The 23,924-nt window shown below is 47.0% G+C and overlaps 1 pseudogene; it reads right to left on the reverse strand.

The window, feature by feature from the left end:
* LOC147121935 (dynein light chain Tctex-type 5-like) overlaps positions 1–21,485 on the reverse strand; it is a 47,268-nt pseudogene extending 25,783 nt beyond the window's left edge.
* Between the last annotated feature and the right edge of the window lie 2,439 nt (positions 21,486–23,924).

The following is a 23,924-nucleotide window of genomic DNA, read 5'->3' on the forward strand; positions in this document are numbered from 1 at the left end:
CCATCTCCCTGTCATACTCCAGCTCGAGGGGGACTGCGAGTATGGCCCTCATGACTGGGAGCAAATGGTATGAGCAGAATCCTTGAAATCAGAAGCAAGGCGTACTCCACTTGCAGCAACACTCCCTGTCACCTCACCAACTTTAAATAACTGTAGAAAGCTCCGAACAGTTGCACAAACTTACGCAGAGCCAGTAGAAATCAAAAAACAAGTCACCTGCAAGTGGTTGCTGATCTCTTTAAATAGCGCTGGTGGGGGTTCATGATTTGGAGAGGCCATTGAATGCAGTGGCGACGTCGAAAATGGCAGGTCGTGCGTTAAATCAGCGTTGCACACTCATTGACGCCATGATCTGCCTCATTACCATTTCTCCAGCGAGCACAGGCAACGCCAGCGGTGCCCACCTGCCCAAAATGGCGGCCACTGCGTGACCCGCCGGAAGCGAGGCAGCCGCCATTTTTTCACTGAAACTGGCCTTATCAGCCGGCACTAAGAGGCCATATTTCACTGCCTATGAGTTTAAATCCTACCATGGCAAGCTGTGCAATTTAATTCAGTAAAGCTGGTAATTTGTGAGCTGGCACCATGAAAATTGTCAGATTGTTGTAAAAATCCAACTGGTTTACTAATGTTTATCAGGGAAAGGAACTTGCTATCCCTATTCAGTCCAGCTTACATATAACTCTAGTCCCACACTACGTGGTTGATTCTTAATGCCCTCTGAAGTAGCCTAGCAAACCATAGTTATATCATAGGAACATAGGAATTGCTAGACAGAAAAAGATCAAGGTCCATCTAGTTCGCCTTCTACCACCCTGGTAGTCACATGACACAATGATAATAGAGTTGTTGACTAGTCATAGCAATCAATCTCTATCAGTTAGTCTACAACAGACACAGACATGTGGCAGGGAAACCCCTAGTGGTGGAAAGCTTTGGGAACTTTATATCCAAAGTCACCTGTTCATGTCTCAAATTACTCATATACTGTATCCCAAAATATTATTTTCTGAAAGAAATCTGTCTAATTTGCATTGAATTAATCAACACTCTCCCCTTCCACCGTCTCCCATGGGAGCCTGTTCCATAGATTTACTATGGTGTGGAGATGCCGGAGTTGGACTGGGGTGGACAAATGTAAGAAGTCACACAACACCAGGTTATAGTCCAACAGCTTTATTTGAAATCACAAGCTTTCGGAGCGCTGCTCCTTCTTCAGGTGAAGTGGAGAAATGCATAAAGACACAGCTTATATAGTCAGAGAATCATGTCAGATGTTTACAGGTAACCTTTCCAACTGCCATTTATCACACCTCGGCAGAGAGATAATCACAGCAGTCAAAGGTGTGAATGGTGTCCAAACAGGTCAGTCAGGGAAACATTACATCAAAGAACAATGAGGTGGGGTCACAAGGGGTCAAATATTGCAGATGCTGGGGTCTGTATGAAAAACAAAAAAACAGACAAAAAACATTTTTTTTTTTTTTTTGGCTGGAAATCACAGCAGGTCCAGCCGCATCTGTGTAGAGAGAACAAGCCAATGTCGACTCGAGTCTGGATGACCCTGCATCAGGTGGGGTTACATGTAGCGTGACACGAACCCAAGATCTCGGTTGAGGCCGTCCTCATGGGTGCGGAACTTGGCTATCAGTTTCTGCTCGACGATTTTGCGTTGTCGTGTGTCTCGAAGGCCACCTTGGAGAATGCTTACCCGAAGATCGGAGGCTGAATGTCCTTGACTGCTGAAGTGTTCCCCGACTGGGAGGGAACACTCCTGCCTGGTGATTGTTGCGCGGTGTCCGTTCATCCGTTGTCGCAGTGTCTGCATGGTCTCGCCGATGTACCATGCTCCGGGGCATCCTTTCCTGCAACGTATGAGGTAGACAACGTTGGCCGAGTCACATGAGTATGTACCATGTACCTGGTGGGTGGTGTCCTCACGTGTGATGATGGTATCTGTGTTGATGATCTGGCATGTCTTGCAGAGGTTGCTGTGGCAGGGTTGTGTGGTGTCGTGGTCGCTGTTCTCCTGAAAGCTGGGTAATTTGCTGCGAACGATGGTCTGTTTGAGGTTAAGCGGCTGTTTGAAAGCGAGTAGTGGAGGCGTGGGGATGGCCTTAGCGAGGTGTTCGTCGTCATCGATGACATGTTGAAGGCTGCGAAGAACATGGCGTAGTTTCTCTGCTCCGGGGAAGTACTGGACGACGAAGGGTACTCTGTTGGTTGTGTCCCGTGTTTGTCTTCTGAGGAGGTCTATGCGATTTTTCGCTGTGGCCCGTCGGAACTGTCGATCGACGAGTCGAGCGTCATATCCCGTTCTTACAAGGGCGTCTTTCAGTGTCTGTAGGTGTCCATCGCGTTCCTCCTTGTCTGAGCAGATCCTGTGTATTCGCAGGGCTTGTCCATAGGGGATGGCTTCTTTAACGTGGTTAGGGTGGAAGCTGGAGAAGTGAAGCATCGTGAGGTTGTCCGTGGGCTTGCGGTAGAGTGAAGTGCTGAGGTGTCCGTCTTTGATGGAGATTCATGTGTCCAGGAATGAGACTGATTCTGAGGAGTAGTCCATGGTGAGTTTGATGGTGGGATGGAACTTGTTGATGTTATCGTGTAGTCTTTTCAGTGATTCTTCGCCGTGGGTCCATAGGAAGAAAATGTCGTCGATGTATCTGGTGTATAGCGTTGGTTGGAGATCCTGTGCAGCGAAGAAGTCTTGCTCGAACTTGTGCATGAAGATGTTTGCGTATTGGGGTGCGAATTTGGTCCCCATGGCTGTTCCGTGTGTTTGGGTAAAAAACTGGTTGTCGAAGGTGAAGACATTGTGGTCAAGGATGAAGCGGATGAGTTGTAGGATGGCGTCTGGAGATTGGCTGTTGTTGGTGTTGAGTACTGAGGCTGTCGCAGCGATGCCGTCATCGTGGGGGATACTGGTGTAGAGTGCCGAGACGTCCATCGTGGCGAGGAGTGTTCCTGGTTCAACTGCTCCGTGGGTGCTGAGCTTCTGTAAGAAGTCTGTAGTGTTGCGACAGAAGCTGGGGGTTCCCTGTACGATGGGTTTCAGGATGCCCTCGACATATCCAGAGAGGTTCTCACACAGGGTTCCGTTGCCTGATGCGATAGGACGTCCAGGTGTGTTGGCTTTGTGTATCTTTGGGAGGCAGTCGAAGTCTCCCACGCGGGGAGTACGTGGGATGAGAGCATGTAGGAAGCTTTGAAGGTCTGGATCGAAGGTTTTGATCAGTCTGTTGAGTTGGCGGGTGTGTTCTTTGGTCGGATCTGCGGGTAACTGTCTGTAGTGTTCCTGGTTGTCCAGTTGTCGGTATACTTCTTTGCAATAGTCCGTTCTGTTCTGTATGACGATGGCACCTCCCTTGTCTACTGGTTTGATGACGATGTTGCGGTTGGTCTTGAGAGCGTGGATGGCGTTGCGTTGTGCTCGGGTGACATTCTGGACTGTCTTGTGAGTGCGGCTGATGAATCTGGCGTTGATGCATCTCCTGACAGCTTGAGCATACATGTCAAGCTTAGGGCAGCGACCCTCCGGAGGGGTCCAATTTGACTCTTTCTTCTTCGGTTGCTGCACTGCGGATCCCTCTGTCTGCTGTTCCGGATCATTGATTGTCTCATTGGGTTCGCTGCTGACATCTTGGGATTTGTGGAAGAATTCCCGGAGCCTCATTCTCCTGATGAATTCCTCTGTGTCTGCCGCGAGACCGATGGGGTCCATTTTGGTGGTGGGGCAGAAATTGAGCCCTCGGCTGAGAACTTCAATTTCGTCTGGTTGAAGGGTGCGGTCGGACAGGTTGACGATGGATTTCCCTGTGGTTTCAACCGTGGTACCGGGGGAGGCTTGGTTGCTGCTGCTGGTGATGCCAAGTTTCTCAAGCTTCCTGTTCTTGGTGTGCATGTAGGTAGCGTAGTTCCGTTGCCTTGTTTGTTTGGCGGTGTCTCGTAGCTGGTCTGCTGCATCCTGAGCACAGGCTGAGAACATGGACTCCATCTCGGCTTCGAGGTTGCGGCGTCTGCTGTAGAGCTGGTGTACGAGATGGTTGAGGAGTGTGCGAGAGGTACGACGGCAGAGTCTCTCAGCGTAGTCTGTGTTGTAGGTCGACTTGAGTGGGTTAGTGATCTGTAGTCCTTTCGGGATCTTGTCTGCTTTCCAACTGCCATGATTCTCTGACTATATAAGCTGTGTCTTTATGCATTTCTCCACTTCACCTGAACAAGGAGCAGCGCTCCGAAAACTTGTGATTTCAAATAAAGCTGTTGGACTATAACCTGGTGTTGTGTGACTTCTTACATAGTTTTACTACTCACTCACTGAAATAATATTTCCACAGATTAATTTTGAATTTACACTCCCCCCCACCCCGCCAACCCCCTCACCCTTTAACCACAGGCTGTGTCCTCTGGTTCTACTGTTCTGAACAAGGCGAGAAACAGTTCATCATGGTCTACATTATCAGTCCCTTTAGAATCCTAAAAGCAGCAATCATATCACATCTCAATCTATCAGGGCAACTAGGAATGGGAAACGAATGTGACCTTGCTCCTGAGAATAAATAGAGAAAAGAGGGATATGCACAGTTAACATAGAAACATAGAAGATAGGAGCAGGAGTAGGCCATTTGGCCCCTCGAGCCTGTTCCGCCATTTAGTGAGATCATGGCTGATCATCGAAATTCAGTACCCTGTCCCTGCTTTCTCCCCATATCCCTTGATCCCTTTAGTCTTAAGAATATATATAACTCCTTCTTGAATATATTTAATGAATTGGCCTCAACTGCCATTTGTGGTAGAGAATTCCACAGGTTCACCACTCTCTGCGTGAAGAAATTCCTCCTCATCTCTGTCCTAAATGGCTTACCCCTTATCCTTAGACTGTGACCCCTGGTTCTGGACTCCCCTGCCATCGGGAACATCCTTCCTGCATCTAGTCTGTCTAGTCCTGTTAGAATTTTATAAGTTTCAATGAGATCCCCTCTCATTCCTTTAAACTCTAGCGAATATAAGCCTAATCAACCCAATCTCTCCTCATACGTCATTCCTGCCATCCCAGGTATCAGTCTGGTGAATCTTCGCTGCACTCTCTCCATGGCAAGAACATCCTTCCTCAGATAAGGCGACCAAAACTGCACACAATACTCAAGGTGTGGTCTCACCAAGGCCCTGTACAACTGCAGCAAGACATCCTTGCTCCTGTACTCGAATCCTCTCGCTATGAAGGCCTTCTTAACCGCCTGCTGCACCTGCATGCTTACCGTCAGCGACTGGTGCACAAGGACACCCAGATCTCGTTCCCCTTTTCCCAATCTATTGCCATTCAGATAATAATCTGTCTTCCTGTTTTTCCACCGAAGTGGATAACCTCACATTTATCCACATTATACTGCATTTGCCATGCATCTACCCAATCACCCAACCTGTCCAAATCATACTGGAATTTCTCTGCATCCTCCTCACAGCACACATGCCCACCCAGCTTTGTGTCATCTTCAAACTTGGAGATATTACATCGAGTTCCCTCGTCTAGATCATTGATATATATTGTGAATAGCTGGGGTCCTAGCACCGATCCCTGCGGTACCCCACTAGTCACTACCTGCCACTCGGAAAAAGAGCCATTTATTCCAACACTTTGCTTCTTGTCTGTCAACTAGTTCTCTATCCAAGACAGTACCTTACCCCCAATCCCATGTGCTTTAGCTTTGCACGCTAATCTCTTATGTGGGATCTTATCGAAAGCCTTCTGAAAGTCCAAATACACCACATCCACTGGTTCTCCCTTATCTATTCTACCAGTAACACCCTCAAAAAATGCCAGTAGATTAGTCAAGCATGATTTACCTTTTGTAAATCCATGTTGACTTTGTCCGATCCTGTCACTGTTTTCCAAGTGCTCTGTTATTACATCTTTTATAATGGACTCCAGCATTTTCCCCACTACCGATGTCAGGCTTACCGGTCTATAATTCCCTGTTTTCTCTCTACCACCTTTTTTAAAAAGCGGGGTTACATTAGCTATCCTCCAATCCATGGGAACTGTCCCAGAGTCTGTAGAATTTTGGAAGATAACCAGCAATGCATCTACTATTTCTAGGGCCACTTCCTTAAGTACCCTAGGATGTAGATTATCAGGCCCTGGGGATTTATTGGCCTTCAATCCCGTCAATTTCCCTAACACCATTCCCCTGCAAATACTGATTTCATTCATTTCCTCCCTCTCATTAGACCCTATGTTCCCCGATAGCTCTGGGAGGTTATTTGTGTCCTCCTTTGTGAAGACAGAACCAAAGTATGTATTTAATCGGTCAGCCATTTCTTTGTTCCCCATTATAAATTCCCCTGATTGTGACTGCAAAGGACCTACGCTTGACTTCACCAATCTTTTTATCTTCACATATCTATTGAAGCTTTTACAATCAGTTTTTATGTTCCCTGAAAGCTTACTCTCATAATCTATTTTCCCCCTCTTAATTAATCCCTTTGTCCTCCTTTGCTGAATCCTAAATTGCTCCCAATTCTCAGGTTTGCTGCTTTTTCTGGTCAAATTATATGTCCTCTCCTTGGATCTTATGCTATCCCTAATTTCCCTTGTTAGCCACGGTTGAGTCACCTTTTTTGTTTTATTTTTATGCCAAACAGGGATGAACAAATTCTGTAGTTCATCCATGCAATCTTTAAATGTTTGCCATTGCCTATCCACCGCCAACCCTTTAAGTAACGTTCCTCAACCCATTCTAGCCAACTTGTGCCTCATACCATCATAGTTTCCTTTATTTAAATTCAGGACCCTAGTCTCTGAGTCAACTACTTCACTCTCCATCTTAATGAAGAATTCTATCATATTATGATCGCTCCTCCCCAAGGGGCCTCGCACAACAAGATTGCTAATTAATCCTTTCTCATTACATAATACCCAGTCTAAGATGGCCTGATCTCCAGTTGGTTCCTCGACATATTGGTCCAGGAAACCATCCCATATACACTCTAGGAATTCCTGCTCCACAGTATTGTTACTAATTTGGTTAGCCCAATCTATATGTAGATTAAAGTCACCCATGATAATGGCTGTGCCCTTATTGCACGCATCTCTAATTTCCCATTTAATGCCATCCCCAACCTCAGCATTACTGTTTGGGGGCCTGTATACAACTCCCACTAACGTTTTCTGCCCCTTGGTATATCTCAGCTCTGCCCATACAGATTCCACATCATCAGAGCTAATATCCTTCCTTACTATTGTGTTAATCACCTCTTTAACCAGCAATGCTACCCCACCTCCTTTTCCTTTTTTCCTGTCCTTCCTGAATATTGAATACCCCTGGATGTTGAATTCCCAGTCTTGGTCACCCTGGAGCCATGTCTCCGTAATCCCAATTATATCATATCCGTTTACATCTATTTGCGCAGCTAATTCATCCACCTTATTATGAATGCTCCTCGCATTAAGACACAAAGCCTTAAGGCTTGATTTCTTAACACTCTTAATCCTTTTAGAATTATTATTTACTGTGGCCCTGTTTGATTTACACCCTTGATTTCTCTGCCTTCCACTTTTGCTTTTCTCCTTTCTGTCTTTTGTTTCTATCCTTACTTCCCTTTCCTCTGTCTCCCTGCACAGGTTCCCAACCCCCTGCCATTTTAGTTTAAACCCTCCCCAACAGCACTAGCAAACACTCCCCCTAGGACATTGGTCCCGGCCCTGCCCAGGTGCAAACCGTCCGGTTTGAACTGGTCCCACCTCCCCCAGAACCGGTTCCAATGTCCCAGGAATTTGAATCCCTCCCCCTTGCACCATTCCTCTAGCCACGTATTCATCTGAAATATCCTTCTATTTCTACTCTGACTAGCACATGCATAAAAGACTATAATTTGGGTGATTAAGTACCCTGCTATCATTAGTCATTGTTAATCTTTGATCCTAAGAGGTTTACTATTATTGGCAGCATATTTTCCTCCAACAGTCCCATAGCTCTTGCGTTCTATTCATGAATGATATTGGCAAATAGTCCACCACCTTTCTGTGCTATTTAAGTACAATGGATCCTCACTATTGCTTCAACGTGATGTGGTTTCCTATGTTCCAAATTCTTCCCGTTTATATTATTCAGCGCACAGACTGGAACATTGGAACTGCATGTCCACAATTGTTCAAAAGTCACAAACACTATCATTCTGGCCATGAATCTTCACTAAAGTCAGTGGAGAGTTTGCACTGACCAGCAACGTGAAAGCCAGAGGGCTGCAACCAAAATAAAATTGCAGTCTCAGTGACCATTTACATTTGTCACCATCTGCACTTGGTCACAGGACGCAAGGAACAAAACCACTTTTCGAGGTAGGGCTCTCTACCTGTGGAAGCACAGACATTACCCCATTTCTGTCACGCCGCTGACTCTGGAGATAGGGCTGAAATATAGATGTGGTATGTAACAATGCCTGAAAGGAGATTATGTTAAAAGCCACTATTTGTATAGTTTCTCTATTAGATAGTTAGTTGCAAACAAATGTAAAAATGTTCATATATCAGAGGGGGCAAAGGTTAAGAGGAGAATTGATAGAGGTTTTCAAATTCATGAACGGTTTTGATTGAGTAAATAAGGAGAAACTGTTTCCAGTGGCAGAAGGGTCAGTAATCAGAGGAGACAGATTTAAGGTGATTGGCAAAAGTATCAGAGGCGACATGAGGAAACATTTTTTTACGCAACGGGTTGGTACGATCTGGAATGCACTGCCCGATCGGGTGATGGAAGCAGATTCAATAGCAACATTCAAAAGGGAATTGGAAAAATACTTGAAAGGAGAAAAATTACAGGGCTATAGGGAAAGAGCAGGGGAATGGGACTAATTGGATAGCTCTACCAAAGAGCCGGCACAGACATGTTGGACCGAATGGCCTCCTTCTATGGTGTAAAATGCTATGATACTATTACAGTGAACAGCTGCTGTATGTTGGCCTCAGAAGAGTTTTTATCCCTTGCGAACGTACCGGAGGGTTGATAATGGTGACAGGCTTGGTTCCCTGTGATATTGCATTCCTCACAGTTATTTGCTGCACAGTTAACGAAAATGAAACATTCAGTTAGCAATTCAATCAAATCAGCTGTTTAATTAATGAGTCTGAAAATATTCAATTAAACATTTTGGTTGTCACCTTAAGATTTCTGCTAATCCTTTGGGTAGCCACCAATCCTCTAAAGCTGAAGGCTGCTTGAGTTTCATCCCTCATGGCAGGATATAAGGAGGCCTTGCGTGTTGGTATGGGGCTGGTTGTCAAAGAAGCTGGTAACTGATTATATCACGTATTACAGTTATTAACTGTTTTTAAGTTGATGAGCAACATAAACTTTTTGAGTTATTTGAAATATATTTGTTCATATTTTTGCACTAATATGCATGTTAAAAGATCAAGATTCAATTTTAACCCACCCTGCCCGATGGGAACAGGGAGGGAGGGCCTTTAAAATGGAGCGTGAACCTTACAGCCCCATTCCTGCTGGAATCCCACTGGCCACCATGTTAATTGCTCTCTGTAGTTAGGTGGCTGAGGTGCCTGCTGGAAGAGAGCAGGAACCTCGTGAATTAAAGCAAATCGGGCTCCTATTATGTCAATGGGACCAGAAATGCATTTAAACCCAGGCCTGAGTGAGGAAGCATAATCACCCAGTCTCATTTCTGGGATGTGTTAATGAATTTTATTGTCTCAACCTGATGTGGAATGTGAGAAATACTATCCTAGTAGTTGCTTCGGCTGGACGTAATTCATTATGGCCTAGAAATTCAGTTGGTTGCGCCAGCCGCTAGCGCCTTAGGAGGAGTAGATGTCGGGCGCTAGGCGGCTAGCGCCCGGGCGCAGCGCGATCTGCGCCTCGCCCCAACTTCACTAGAGATTTAGCGGCGGCGCAAAGTCTTTGCGCGCGCTCAGCTGCGCGCGCAGATCATGACGTCATTTCCTCGTGCAACGCCCTTTGTGCGCCCCCAACCGGAACTTCAGTCACGCCGCCCCATTGTGCGCCTGGCGCCCCTAGCGACTGTTAGAGTGGAACGGTGCTCAGCCGATGCGGGGCGCGGGGGGCGCAAATTAAAGGGCACTCCTCCTGCACTAAAAAAGGCTGCCATTTTGCAGCACTCCTTCTTGACAAACGGATCTTTGGAGAGAGACCAAGGTAGAGAGCTTTCTGCTTTGGCCCAACACTAGGACAGGTACTTCTGGCTTCAGGCCACAGCTTTCCAATTGTCTTTGCCTTCATTGACATCTCATTGTTTGCCAGCATATTATGGGGGCTGCAATGGGTGTCAACGCTGGCTTTCTCAATTACATCCAAAGGGCTCACAGACGCCGTGAGAGAGTGGCAGCCCTGGCTAGACGGAGAGGGGGCAACAGGCGTCGGCAAAGGAGGCCTTACCCACCCAGGGTATACCGCCAGCAGTTCTCCTATCTCAACATGTCTGACGAGCAGTGTGTTCGGAGGCTGCGATTCAGAAGGGACGTGGTCACAGAGATCTGCCAGCTGCTTGGCGGTGATCTGCAGCCACAGCTGAGGAGCAGGACGTCTCTGTCGGTGGCAGTGAAGGTGACGGTGGCTCTCAACTTCTATGCCACCGGCTCCTTCCAATCCGCTACTGGGGACATTGCCAACATCTCCCAGTTCGCCGTGCATTGCTGCATCCGCCAGGTGACCAATGCCCTTTTCAAAAGGAGACGTCAGTTCATCTCCTTCTCCATGGCCCTTGCCAAGCAGCAACAGCGTGCAATGGGCTTTACAGCATTCGCGGGCTTCCCCATGGTGCAGGGCGCCATTGACTGCACGCATGTGGCTTTGCGGGCACCTCTGGAGAATGCCGAGGATTACCGCAACCGGAAGGGCTACCATTCGCTGAACGTCCAGCTGGTGTGTGACCACAGGCAGCTCATCCTAGCTGTCAATGCCCGCTTTCCAGGCAGCAGCCACGATGCCTTCATCCTGCGACAGACTTCTGTGGCAGACATGTTCCAGGCACAGCCTCACCCACGAGGATGGCTTATCGGGGACAAAGGCTATCCTTTGTGTACCTGGCTGATGACCCCGCTCCGTGCGCCCAGCACCCCTGCTGAAGAGGGATACAACGAGAGCCATCAAGCGACCAGGAACATCATCGAACAAACAATCGGCGTCCTGAAGCAACGGTTCCGCTGTCTGGATCGTTCCGGTGGAGCCCTACAGTATTCGCCGGAGCGAGTCTCCCATTTCGTGCTCGTTTGCTGCATGCTGCACAACCTGGCTATCCGCAGGACTCAGGCACTGCCACCAGAGATTGGAGGACCACCTCAGGAGGAGGAGCAGGAGGAGGAGGAGGAGGACCAGCACAGGAGGGAGGCACAAAGTGCAAGGGCCGCCCGTCGCCGGCTTATTGAACATCGGTTCTAGGCCCCCTCTCAGGGAATGGCTTGTGCCAATGTCAGCAGATGAATGTAGCCGCTCCATAAGCCCTCAGCCGAGCAGGGCAACCAGGACTTAACCAAAAAACCATGCACACTGCAATTTAACAACAATAATTTATTGAAAACCTCTGCCCTTCCCACATTACATGCTCATGTGGAGAAGCCCCCTCCAAAAACACAAAACTACCAGTCTCGGCCTTACAAAAAGAAAGAAAGACACCAGTCTCGGCCTTACAAAAAGAAAGAAAGACACCAGTCTCGGCCTTACAAAAAGAAAGAAAGACACCAGTCTCGGCCTTACAAAAAGAAAGAAAGACACCAGTCTCGGCCTTACAAAAAGAAAGAAAGACACCAGTCTCGGCCTTACAAAAACACAACAGGCATTTGAGCATACCTTCTACTTTTTGCCCTGCAAGGGCGATGCCTTTCGCATCCTTGCCTGGCCCCTGCCCGCCCTGCAGCTTCTCCTCAATGGGAGCCCAGTGGCTGCAGCAAGGCTGGGGGAAGGCTGCTGAGGGGCAGATGGCATGACGGCAGATGCCCTTGGGGGTCGGCCTGCACCAGCTCTGGCCTTGGAGTGGCCGGCTGCTGACTGTTCCAACTCTGGCTGGGCGGCAGCAGTCTGTCCAGCGGCTCGTGGCAGCTGCAATGGCGGAGTGGCAGTGTCGGCTGCAGGAATGGTGCCAACCTGGCAGATCGCAGGTGCTCGCTGGTCGCCTGATACAGTGGCACTCGCACGGGCCAGCACTGCAGCATGCGCAGCAAACAGCTGAAGGACAGACTGCTGGGCTGCTGCTGTGTGGCGGGTGCCCTGGCGATGCCTGGCTGATCCAGCGAGGGTGGCAGCAGTTAGTGCCCGTGTGGCCCTGGTCTGTGTCCGCATGACACCAGCCAGTGAATGGACGGCACGACTGAGCACTTGGCTAGAAGCCGACTGTGCTGCCGCGAAGTCCTGCAGGCTCCTGGCCTGTGCTGCCCCGAATTCCTGCACACTCCTTGCCAGTGACTCTATGGAGTCAGGCATCCTTGCCACTGCAGCCATGAGCTCAGTGTGCCTGCGCTCAGCCTGGACGGCCATTTCCTCTAGGAGGCGCACCTCCTCTGCGCTCACCGTCGCAGGACTGGAGGCCGCACTCACCCTCTGGGGAGAAGTCCGCCGAGCTTCCCCACCCCTCCCGCGTTGCTGCAGGCCGCTGGGCCCCGGAGCTTCACTCTCCTCCGACCCTTCCCCCCGGCTCCCCTCCAGGGAAGACGTGTCCCCTACATTGCCATGGGCTGGCGCGGCTGAGGGTGGCACTGATGGGCCGGCTTCCTCTTCCTCCTCCTCGTCTTCCGAAGGGCTGACAGTGGCAGCTTGAGGGCCCGCCTCCTCACCTGGCGAGTCACCATCTGAAAGCAGGAAGGCACAAGAGTAGCTTTAGAGTGAGGACAGGGCGGCAGCGAGGGAGGCATGAGTGGTGCCATTCACCGCATTGGTCGGACAGTGGCAAAGGATGCTGATCTGATGCGCAAGTGGAACGAGAGAGGTCCAAAAGGTGATGCCCTTACCATTGGTGCCCAGAACAGGGTCGGCATCTCCACTGGCGACGGGGCCAATCAGCCGGCCTGCCATAATGCGCTCCACACACTGGTCGAGGTCGGAGAGCTCTTTGAGGTCAGGACGGCCTCCCCCGGTCTCAGTTCGGTTGCGCCGGTTGTGCGCCACCTTGGCCTGCAAGAGAAAGGACGGCCTCTAAGTACAGTGTGAAGCCCTGATCTTGTCTGCACTGCCTCCCATGGTCGAATAGCTTCTCCAGTGTGTAGCCCTGATCTTGTCTGCACTGCCTCCCATGGTCAAATAGCTAGTACAGTGTGTAAAGTGCTGAATGTGCAATTGATTTTCATGCCAGTCCCATAGCTGCTGGATGAGGGCTGGCCATTAGGGCTTTCAGGTCCCTTTGCCCATAATGTGAGGTGCACATGCAAGGATGAGGAGGACACTGGAAAGGGTACTCACCCTGACAACCCGAGTGAGGTCGTTGAACCTCTTCCGGCATTGCACAGGAGTCCTGGCAACCACGCTGTTGGAAGACACCCTGTTGGACACCTCCCTCCAGGCTTTCCGGTAGGCGCTGGGCAGCGGCCTCTTGCCACCTTCTGGGAACAAAACATGGCGCCTGCGCTCCACTCCGCCAACCAGCAGCCTCAGGTCACCGTCGCTGAAGCGCTGTGCTCTCTCCCTGGCCTTCTCCATAGTCCTGGGCGTTGTACAGGTGAAGCTGAAGTGGTCAGGCCTAGGTTGAGGGCTGCAGTGTGCAGGGCGTGGCAGGCAAACAAATCCACCCTCCCCCTTTAAGAGCTGACCGGCGCCAGAGTGTCTGCCGTCAATCAAGAACTCGCCGCACCTGCGCTGCGCCCGGCCTCGGGGGTATCGCTCAGCACCGCCGGCTTAGCGCCTAAAGATAGTCGTGCATCGCCTGTTTTAGCGCAGCAGCAACCTCTTGGGGCGATGCGACTGAATATCGGCGAAGGGGGCGCGACTTTGCGCCGGGCGCAAACTTTAGCGGCCGCCCGACTTTACCGCCCCAAAAGTGGCTATACTGAATTTCTAGGCCTATATGTTGAACCTTAATCCACATCCCCAGACGCTATATTATGGATTAATCCTCATGAGATGAATTTAACTTATCATCAGTTTAATATAAATTACACCAAAATCCTTCCATGGATAAATAGTCAGAATCCCCAAAACGTGACATCTCCAATCTCATTACTATACGCTTATCCATGTTGACCTCCGTCTGCCACCTCTCTGCCCATTAACCTAGACTGTCCTGATTCCTTTGGATTATCATACATTAGTTAACATTATTGTCCATGCATTAAATTATTGTCACCCACAAACTTAGACACCTTTGACAATATTCTGTTCTCCAGGTCATTTAGAAAAATTACAAGTTACAGTGGTCCCTGTGGGTTTTCTACTCTGACATCATTCAGACTAATCTATCCCATGGGCACCCACCTTGTGAATCAGTCTGTTATGTGGGAGCGTATCAACTGCTTTCCTGAAATCCATGTAGATAACGCATCCACCATATCTGAAATCTCCACAAAGAACTCAGAGTAAATTGGTCAGACATGGCCTGCCCCTTCTGAGGCCATGCTGGTTCTCTCTAATTAGACCTGGTTTTTCCAGTTATCCAGCTATCTAAGTCTTAAACACTTTCCATATAATTCAGGGAAGGTTCACAGGTCAGTAATTTCAGCATTCACCCCTTGCTCCTTTTGAAAGTTAAAAGAAAGACTTGCATTTATATAGCGCCCTTCACGACCGCCAGACATTCCAAAACGCTTTACAGCCAATTAAGTACTTTTGAAGTGTAGTCACTGTTGTAATGTAGGAAACGCGGCAGCCAATTTGCGCACAGCAAGCTCCCACAAACAGCAACGTGATAATGACCAGATAATCTGTTTTAGATGTTGATTGAGGAATAAATATTGGCAAGGATACTGGGGATAATTCCCCTGCTCTTCTTCAAAATAGTGCCATAGGATCTTTAACATTCACCAGAGAGAGCAGACGGGGCCTCGGTTTAACGTCTCATCTGAAAGACGGCACCTCCGACAGTGCAGCACTCCCTCAGCACTGCACTGGAGTGTCAGCCTAAATTTTTGTGCTTAAGTCCCTGGAGTGGAATTTGAACCCACAACCTTCTGACTCAGAGGTGAGAGTGCTACCAACTGAGCCACAGCGGACACTTTTTAAAGTTGAGGGTCACATTTGATGCTTTCCAATCCATTGAGATGTTATCCAATTCCATTGAGCTTTAAAAGATATTGGGAAAGGGGTTTGCAATCTCCTCAGCCAATTCCACTAATACCTTTGATGGAAATTGTCAAAGCCTGGAGCCTTGGTTCTCTTCAGCTTCCTAACATTTTCTACAATGCCTTCCAGTCTGCTTGCTCCCTCCAACTCCTCCCAATCTCAGTCATCTCTCACCTCTTTCAAAGGTAAAAACAGTCACAAAATAATGATTTAGTAATTCTGCCACTTCCCTGTCCTGAGACATGATGGCCGGAATTTTAATTTGGAGGCAGGTAGGGAGCAGGGGAGAATGGGTTTTCCACAGGCCCTATCGAATTTAACGGCAGTGCCTGATTATCATTTACAATCACTGTCTCCCTTCCGCAGCCAGCCAGATCGAGAGGCTGGCTGGTTGTTGGGTGGGTAGGCCGGAGGGGGTAGGTAAGAAGGCCAGAGGGAGGATCGTGGCCGGAGGAGAGAGTCGGGGGTCGGAGGGGGGATCCGGGCCAGAGTGGGAGTCGGAAGGCGGGAGGGGTGATTGGTGACCGGAGGCCTCGTTGGGGGTGGGGGAAGATCGGAAGGGTCGGGGGGGTATCCGATCGCGGGGGGTTGGCGAGGCAGGAACACTGAAATCAACAGGTAAGTGGAAAGGTACTTACCTCCTGGATCCAGCAGTCCTCTCCTCCTTTTAGCTGGCAGGTTCCCTGAGGCCTGGGAGCCCACCTGCCCACAGTTAAATTTGAAATGGTGGATCACCATGAAGCATGCAGCCTCATTATAATATTTAAAGTGCCAACCCACCTCCTGGGAGCGGGTTGGCTGCCTGCCCCCAGTCCTGCCTCCATTAAAACCGTAATGGGCGGGTTGGGGTCAGGATTCAGATTTTTAATTCTAACCTCCCACCCGACCCCAACCCACCCGTTTTTGAGGGTTAAAATTACCCCTATTTCCACACTGCCACTGTTAAATAGCCAATATCCCTCTGTAGCCTTCTCTCAGTCTTGATATACTTAAAGAATGCTTTGTTATTGTCCTTTATATTTGCTGTTATATTCTTTTTGTGCTCCCCATTTGCGTCTCTTATCAGGCTCTTGGCACTTCTTCACACAAAGGTCAGTGGAAATCTGGAACTGTCTCCCCCAAAAGCTGTTGAGGTTGGGTCAATTGAAAATTTCAAAACTGAGATTGATTGATAGATTTTTGTTAGGCAAAGGTTACAGAACCAAGACGGGTAAATGGAGTTAAGATACATATCAGCCATGATCTAATTGAATGGTGAAATAGGCTCGAGGGGCTGAAGGGCCTGCTCCTGTTCCTAGTTCCTCTGCTTGGTTTTATAGTTCTCCCTATCCATTTTCTACTCTGCATATTTCAGAATTTTGTACACACTTTCTTTTTCCCCGATGCCTTCCATGATGTTCTCTTTTATCCATGTTGGTTTTATTCTCGTTTAACCTTTAACCTGTTTTTGGGATATGCTGCCTCAGCAATGTAAAAAAAAAACTAATTAAAACACTTCTATTTTGCATCCATACCCTTCTTTTAAATGTTCCTTTACTCCAACTTGGTTGAATATTCACATTTAATAAGGGTAAATCCAATAATGCTTAACTCTTATGATTCCCTCATCTGCTTAAGAAAAATCCTTGAAGTACTTTGATAAACTCCTCTGTACATATAGATTGTACCTAATACAAATCCCAGTCTGTCAGGATGCTTAAAACCCCTCATGATCATAACTGAGGGCCTAGCACTAATAATTTTATGACCTCCCACAGCATTACATTCACCTCTGTTTTATTGTTGTGGCTTGTAGCATAATCCTACGACTAACTTTTCCTTTTTCTATCTTTCATACCCACTCAGTGCTAATTTCCAATTTCTTCCTCGTAGCAATGTATCGGCCTTCCCCACTCATCCTCTTTCTTTAGTCAGGTTTCTGGAACTGCTATAATATCACTTAGATCCCTATTTACTGTCACTTCTAATTCATCTATATTATTTATTATGCTTCCAGCATTTGTGTAAATATGTCTTTGTTCATTTCTTGTCCTCCAAATTGTATTCACGTGACTTATTCCTGATAATTGATCCACACTGTTATCCCTTCTCCCTTGCTTCCCTAGTTTAAATATTTCCCAGCTATTTTATTTACTCCATCAGCCAAGATGAATGTGCCTCCTCAGTTTTGAAGAAAGTCGTCCCAACAGTAAAGCCCTCCCTTTTCCCAAACGTAATCCCAGTGGGTCGAGAATTTAAAATGCTCCCTTCTACACATTGGGCAGGATTTTCATTGGACCGTGGAGGCGGGATTGGAGGCGTGGGGGGGGGGGGTTAAAAATCCCGAAATCGGGGGTCCTGACACCATCCCGCCCCCAACCCGCCTCCATGCCAGTTTCAAAGGAGGCAGGTACCCGCCCCGCACTGGGACCTGCCTTCCCGAGGCGGGAAGGGGATTAGTGCCAGTTTACTACCTGTTAACAGGCAGTTTTTAGCCTAATCCCTATTTTTAAGCTTGAAGTGTGGGATTCCCGTCGGCTCCAAAACAAGCCAAGTTAGAGGAGGCGGGCCGCAGGCTGAAGGACTTGGAGGGGTCGAGATGTCAGTGTTCAGGTGAGTGATGTGTGCATGAGTGCAAAGGTAAGTGTGTTTGGTGTGTCTAAAGTGTTTAAAGAAGTTTAAATTACCTTTTCTTACCTTTACAGCCTTCCTTCCTTTAGGTTTTGGGAGTCCCTCATCTCACCGGCATAGAAAGCAGAATGGCTGCGAATTGTCAAAAGTGACAGCCTTCAGCTTTCTGTGCAGGAGAGATTTCTAACAGCTTCAAAGAGCTTTCAAACACTGATATTTCATCTGTCAAAACCTCTTGACAGATGAAATTTCAGTCTATGACATCACCTGTTGCCGGGTGGCCCTTAATTGGCCTGCTGAGTCTGCTGGGCGGGCTCAACAAGGTCAATCAAGTTAAAATCGCGTGGATTGGCCACATCTCGATGGAGGCGGGACAACAACCCCAAAAGTTGTAGTCCCGCCTCCATCACGTCCCCTGAATGAAAGTCCAGCCCATTGTCTCTCTTTAATAGCCCCAGTATATGGCATGAGAAGTAATCTTAAGATTTTTGTTTCTTTACTTGTCTCATTACCATCCCCTTTTGCCTTGCATCATCATCCCTTTTGCCTTTAATCGCTCCTGCCTTCCACCTTCCCTTTTGGTCTTTCCTCCACCCCGCCCCTTTCCCTGCCTCTATACTTGCTTAAAAACTGTTAAATCTCTAACTTTCTCCAGTTCTGACAAAGGGACATCAACCTGAAATGTTAACTCTGTTTCTCTCTCTACAGATGCTGCCTGACGTTCTGAGTATTTCCAGCATTTTCTCTTTTTATTTTATCTTAAGATTACTACTTGGATCTCCTTTTCTTCAATCTTTTCCGTGGCTCCTATAATTCCCTTGGTAGGACCTCTATTCTATAGCCACTAAAGTCATTATGTCTCACGTGAATCATGACCTTTCTTTTCTCCATCCCATTGTAGGATCATTTCCACCCATTCAGTCAAGTACTCTGGTACTTAGGAAGCAACAAGCCATTTGGTACTCCTGGTAAATTCTTTCCATCACTCTTACTATGCAGTTCCCTGTAACTTTAATCTTATCTGTTTCTTCTTCCCCTTGGCAACCATGTGCCATTGGCTTGTTCATGGGTTACCATCCCTTGCAATTCCATCCTTGTCCACCTCTGGTGCTGAAAATCTGTTGGGCAACTCCAGTTCCACAGGTTCCCTCTGTTTCATCGCATTGCCTAGAAGCTTCAACCTATACGTTACTGTTTGTTGCACCTCCCCTATCTCGGTGGTGTATATAATATCCCATAATGCATATTATACGCAGTGTAGCTAATTGGTCCTCAAGCTTGGCAATTCATTTCTCAAAAGACTCAATTAGTTGGCACTTCATGCAAGAGAGAGTGTTAACTTTCAAGGAATTCCAGATCAATCGGATAGGCTACGGAATGGCAGATGGATTTTAATGGAAATAAATGTAAGGAATTGTACTTTAAAACAGGAAACATCAAAGGTGCACATGATGAAGAGATGTGCATCAGCAAAAGTGAGAAAGGATTTGGATGTGGTTACTTACCATTCACTGATAGTGTCCTACTAATGTAAAGCTATGAACAAGGCAAGTTACATACAGGATGCATTGTGAGGGTATTGTTTAACTGCACATCCAAACAAGTTGTTTTGCCTTGTTTAGATCATTGTTCAGGTCAGATTTGGAATATTGTGTGGAGTTTTGGGCATTCAATGTCCAAAAGGACATTGGTCCAATGGGGGGTTAAGGAAAAGTAACAAGAATGATTCTGTGACTTACTGTTCCAGATTACGACGACACAGATCTAAACGTTTCTTAGGTAACGTAACTGGTTTACAGTCAGAGTCCTAGGGCAGGATTTTCATTGGGCCGTGGAGGCGGGATTGGAGGCGTGTGGGGGGGTTAAAATCCCGAAATCGGGGGGCACGAACCCATCCCACCCCCAACCCGCCTCCATGCCAGTTTCAAAGGAGGCGGGTACCCAACCCGCACTGGAACCTGCCTCCCCGAGGCGGGAAGGGGATTCGTGCCAATTAACTGCCTGTTAACAGGTAGTTAACAGGCAGTTTTTAGCCTGATCCCTATTTTCATTGTTGAAATGTGGGATTCCCGATGGCTCCAAACCACGCCAAGTTAGCGAGGCGGGCCGTCGGGATGAAGGGCTTGGAGGGGTTGAGATGTCCGGTGTTCAGGTGAGTGATGGGTGCATGAGTGCAGAGGTAAGTGTGTTTAGTGTGTTTAAAGTTTTTAAAGAAGTTTTACTTACATTTACATACCTTTACAGCCTTCCTTCCCTCCGGTCTCGAGAGTCCCTCATCTCACCGGCACAGAAAGCAGAATGGCTATGATCTGTCAAAAATTGCAGCATTCAGCTTTCTGTTCCGGGGAGATCTCTAAATCATCCTGACAGGAAGGAATTAACTTGGAGTACAGATTGTCAGTGTTTGACAGCTTCAAACAGCTGTGAAACGCTGATATTTCATCTGTCAAAAGGTCTTAACAGATGAAATGTCTGTCTGTGATGTCACCTGTTGCCGGGTGGCCCTTAATTGGCCTGCTGAGCCCGCTGGGCGGGCTCAACAAGGTCAATCAAGTCAAAATCGGGTGGGTTGGCTAGAACTCAATGGAGGCGGGACTACAACCCCGAAAGTTGTAGTCCCGCCTCCTACCCGACTCCTCAATGAAAATCCAGCCCCTACAGTCCAACTCACTGCCTTCCTGCATGATGTTATCTGAAGGAAAATTTGGAACAAAGCACCAACCCAGTCAGAGAAATTTTGTTGAGTTTGGTTAGGCTGTTATGGATTATGACTACTGTACTCAGTTTAGAAAGGGTAGTTACCAAAATATTCACTTCAAATGAAGGTACTACATCTGGCATGGTTGAACTGCTATTGTTAGGTTAGTTCTAATCCAACCCAGATACGGAAGGTGACAACAGTTAAGGGTTACAATTGAAATGAGTTCTCTGCAAAAGACCAAATTTCAAACCAGAACCAGATTTTATGAATTACAAAGTACAAGTCGTAATCATTGTAAAATCCAAATCTACCGCAGAAATCAGAGACTGAAAAATCCTTTTACTGAGGCTGTTCATAATCTGTCATTCTGTGAGTACTGAGCTACAGCACTTCCTGGTAAAGCAACCTCACATTGATAAGAAATTCAATAATCTATTTGTGGCAAATGAAGATATGACATTTTTGGAGGGAGAGTACAATTAAGTAAGAAACTTAGATTATCTCAAGATGAGGTTGTCTAGAGCAATGTTTAGACATTAAAATAGTCCACCATTGCTGTAGGGATGTGAAAGTTTGAGCTACTAGATGCTATTATTGGATATAGAATTGGAAAATGCATCAGCCTCAAGTGCCATCTTTTCTTCCTTCAATACATGATAATATTATTTTAGTTGGTTTAGACCTACAATGGAACGTAACACTTTTCAGGTACAACCACACTTGAATCACACTTCCTAGTTTGTCCATAAATTTTGCAGCTCTTAGTGCTCTTCTTGTACATTTTGGGCAGTCCATATGCAAATTACTTATTATTCCAAATGGAAGTTCTTTACCATATTGTCTTGTGCAGGTTGACTCTTTCCATTCCCTTGACGAGTGTGAGTTCTGAAAGTAAGTTTAAAGCCACCTGCATTTGAAAGATGATCATCCTTTGATCTATTATTCATTTCTGTAGCAAGTTTTCTTTTTCTTTCTCAGGGATCTGAGGGAGGGCAAGACAAAAGGATCTGCAAAATGGCAGAATTAAAACGATAATAAAGAAGTTTTAGTATGCAAAGTTACTTTGAAATATATGATCTGTATTGGGGTCGTTCATGACCTTTCTCCCAGGCTATCAGTATACTGGGTAGTAAGATGGGTCTTTTGCCCATTGTTCCATACAATGAGTTTCTGACCTCCACTGTCCTATCAAGAGATGGCAATAAGCAGTAAACATAGGGAATGCAGGGATTGGAAGTAAGACAGCAATTAGAGGGAGGGCAGTGATCGGAGGGAAGGCAATGATTGAAATTAAAGAGTAATTGAGGAAGGTGGTTGTTGGAGGGAAGGGGCGACTGGAAAGAAGGCAGAAATTAGAGGAAAGTGGGTGATGAGAAGGGAAGGAGGTGATCAGATGAGAAATGCTGCTTCAAATGAATGGAGAAAGAATTGGAATTCAGTCACCCCAGGCTTCATTTATACATCTCTAACCTTTTGCTGAGTATCAGTGGGAGATTCCTGCAAGTATGTTGCCACCTAACTTTTGTATGGGAACTTCAGCGTAGAACTTGAGACATGGAGTATTGCATGGGATACGGGGTGAGGTGTGGCTACAAGAGCAAGGGATAAATAAAAGAAACAAGCTGCTTAAGTGATTGTTCTATCTTTAAGGGATTATGTTGCCTCCAAACGGTCAGTTTGGTGCAGATCATCACATTTTTAAAGGAACTTGTATCTGCAGCCTCTTCCAGCATAGTTTCCCCATTCCATTCCTAAAGGGGTCAATGCCAAACAAATTAAGATTTTTTTAAATTTTGATAACCTGAGGTAAAGCTGTTACTTTACAAAAATATAAAATTAAAATAGTTAAATAATTTTAAGTGAAAGAATCCAAACTAAATATGTGTTACAGCTGGAATCTCACCTGCAATAATTTTATCTATATGCTCACCAACAGATAAAACATGTTAGTAAGTCATCAGAAAACTGAAAAAATACAGAATATTAACAACTCTCCTGTAGCATTGTTCATGCTGCCCAGCTCTACCTCACCACCACCTCTCTTGACCCCTCCACTGCCTCTGAGTTGTCACACTGTTGGCCAACATCCAGTATTGGATGAGCAGAAATTTCCTCCAATTAAATATTGGGACAATCGAAGCCATTATCTTTGGTCCCCACCACATACACCGTTTCCTAGCCACCAACTCCATCCCTCTCCCTGGCAACTGTCTGAGGCTGAACCAGACCGTTCGCAACCTTGGCATCCTAGTTGACCCTGAGCTGAGCTTCCGACCACATATCCGCGCCATCACCTACTTCCACCTCCATAATATCACCTGTCTCCACACCTGCCTCAGCTCATCTGCTGCTAAAACCTTCATCTATGCCTTTGTTACCTCTAGACGCAACTATTCCATTGCTCTCCTGGCCAGCCTCCCACCTTGTACCCTCCATAAACTTGAGCTGATTCAAATCTCTGCTGCCCATGTCCTAACTTGCGCCAAGTCCTGTTTACCCATCATCCCTTGATCCAGCAATGTCTCAATTTTAAAATTCTCATCCTTGTTTTCAAATCCCTCCATGATCTTGCCCCTCACTATTTCTGTAACCTCCTCCAGCCCTACAACCCTCCAAGATCTCTGCACTCCACCAATTCCGGCCTCTTACGCGTCCCCGATTTTCATCACTCCACTATTGGCGGCCATGCCTTCAAATGCCTAGGCCCTAAACTCTGGAATTCTCTCCCTAAACTTCTCTGCGTCTCTACCTCTCTCTTCTCCTTTATGCTGCTCCTTAAAACCTACCTGTCAATTGTCCAAATATCTCCTTGCGTGGTTTGGTGTCAAATTTTGTTTGATTACACTCCCATGAAGTGCCTTGGAATGCTTTACTACGTTAAAGGTGCTATATAAATACAAGTTGTTGTTGTTGTAAGTCAGATGATATTCTGTTTTATAAGCGCAGGAATGTTATATCTATATATATAAAAGGATCGTGGTGTCTGTCTGTCTGTGTGTGTGTCTGTCTGTGCGTCTGTCTGTGTATATGTCCGGGCTTCACTCAAAAGTTATAGAGCGTACCAACACATATGTTATATCAAAAGAAAGGTTATGATTAGGGGAGTGTCATAGGCATATTTACTTTGAAAAAACTTTCAAAAGACGGACAAAATCCGCTGATTAGCGGTTGACCAATCAGGGGAGTATCATAGGCGTATTTGACCAATCAGGGGAGTGTCATGGGCGTATTTACTTTAAAAAACGTTCAAAAAACGGACAAAATACGCTCATTAGCGTTTGACCAATCCTACCGCTCATTAGCGTTGAGTGACGTGATGGTTGACCAATCCTACGGGGAAGCGCGCTGCGTCACGGGGGTCGTTTCATGGCAGTTTGAAGGAGCGG

Source organism: Somniosus microcephalus, chromosome 3 (genome assembly GCF_052327205.1).
Source record: "Somniosus microcephalus isolate GS21.2 chromosome 3, FLI_Smic_1.0, whole genome shotgun sequence".
NCBI lineage: Eukaryota > Metazoa > Chordata > Chondrichthyes > Squaliformes > Somniosidae > Somniosus > Somniosus microcephalus.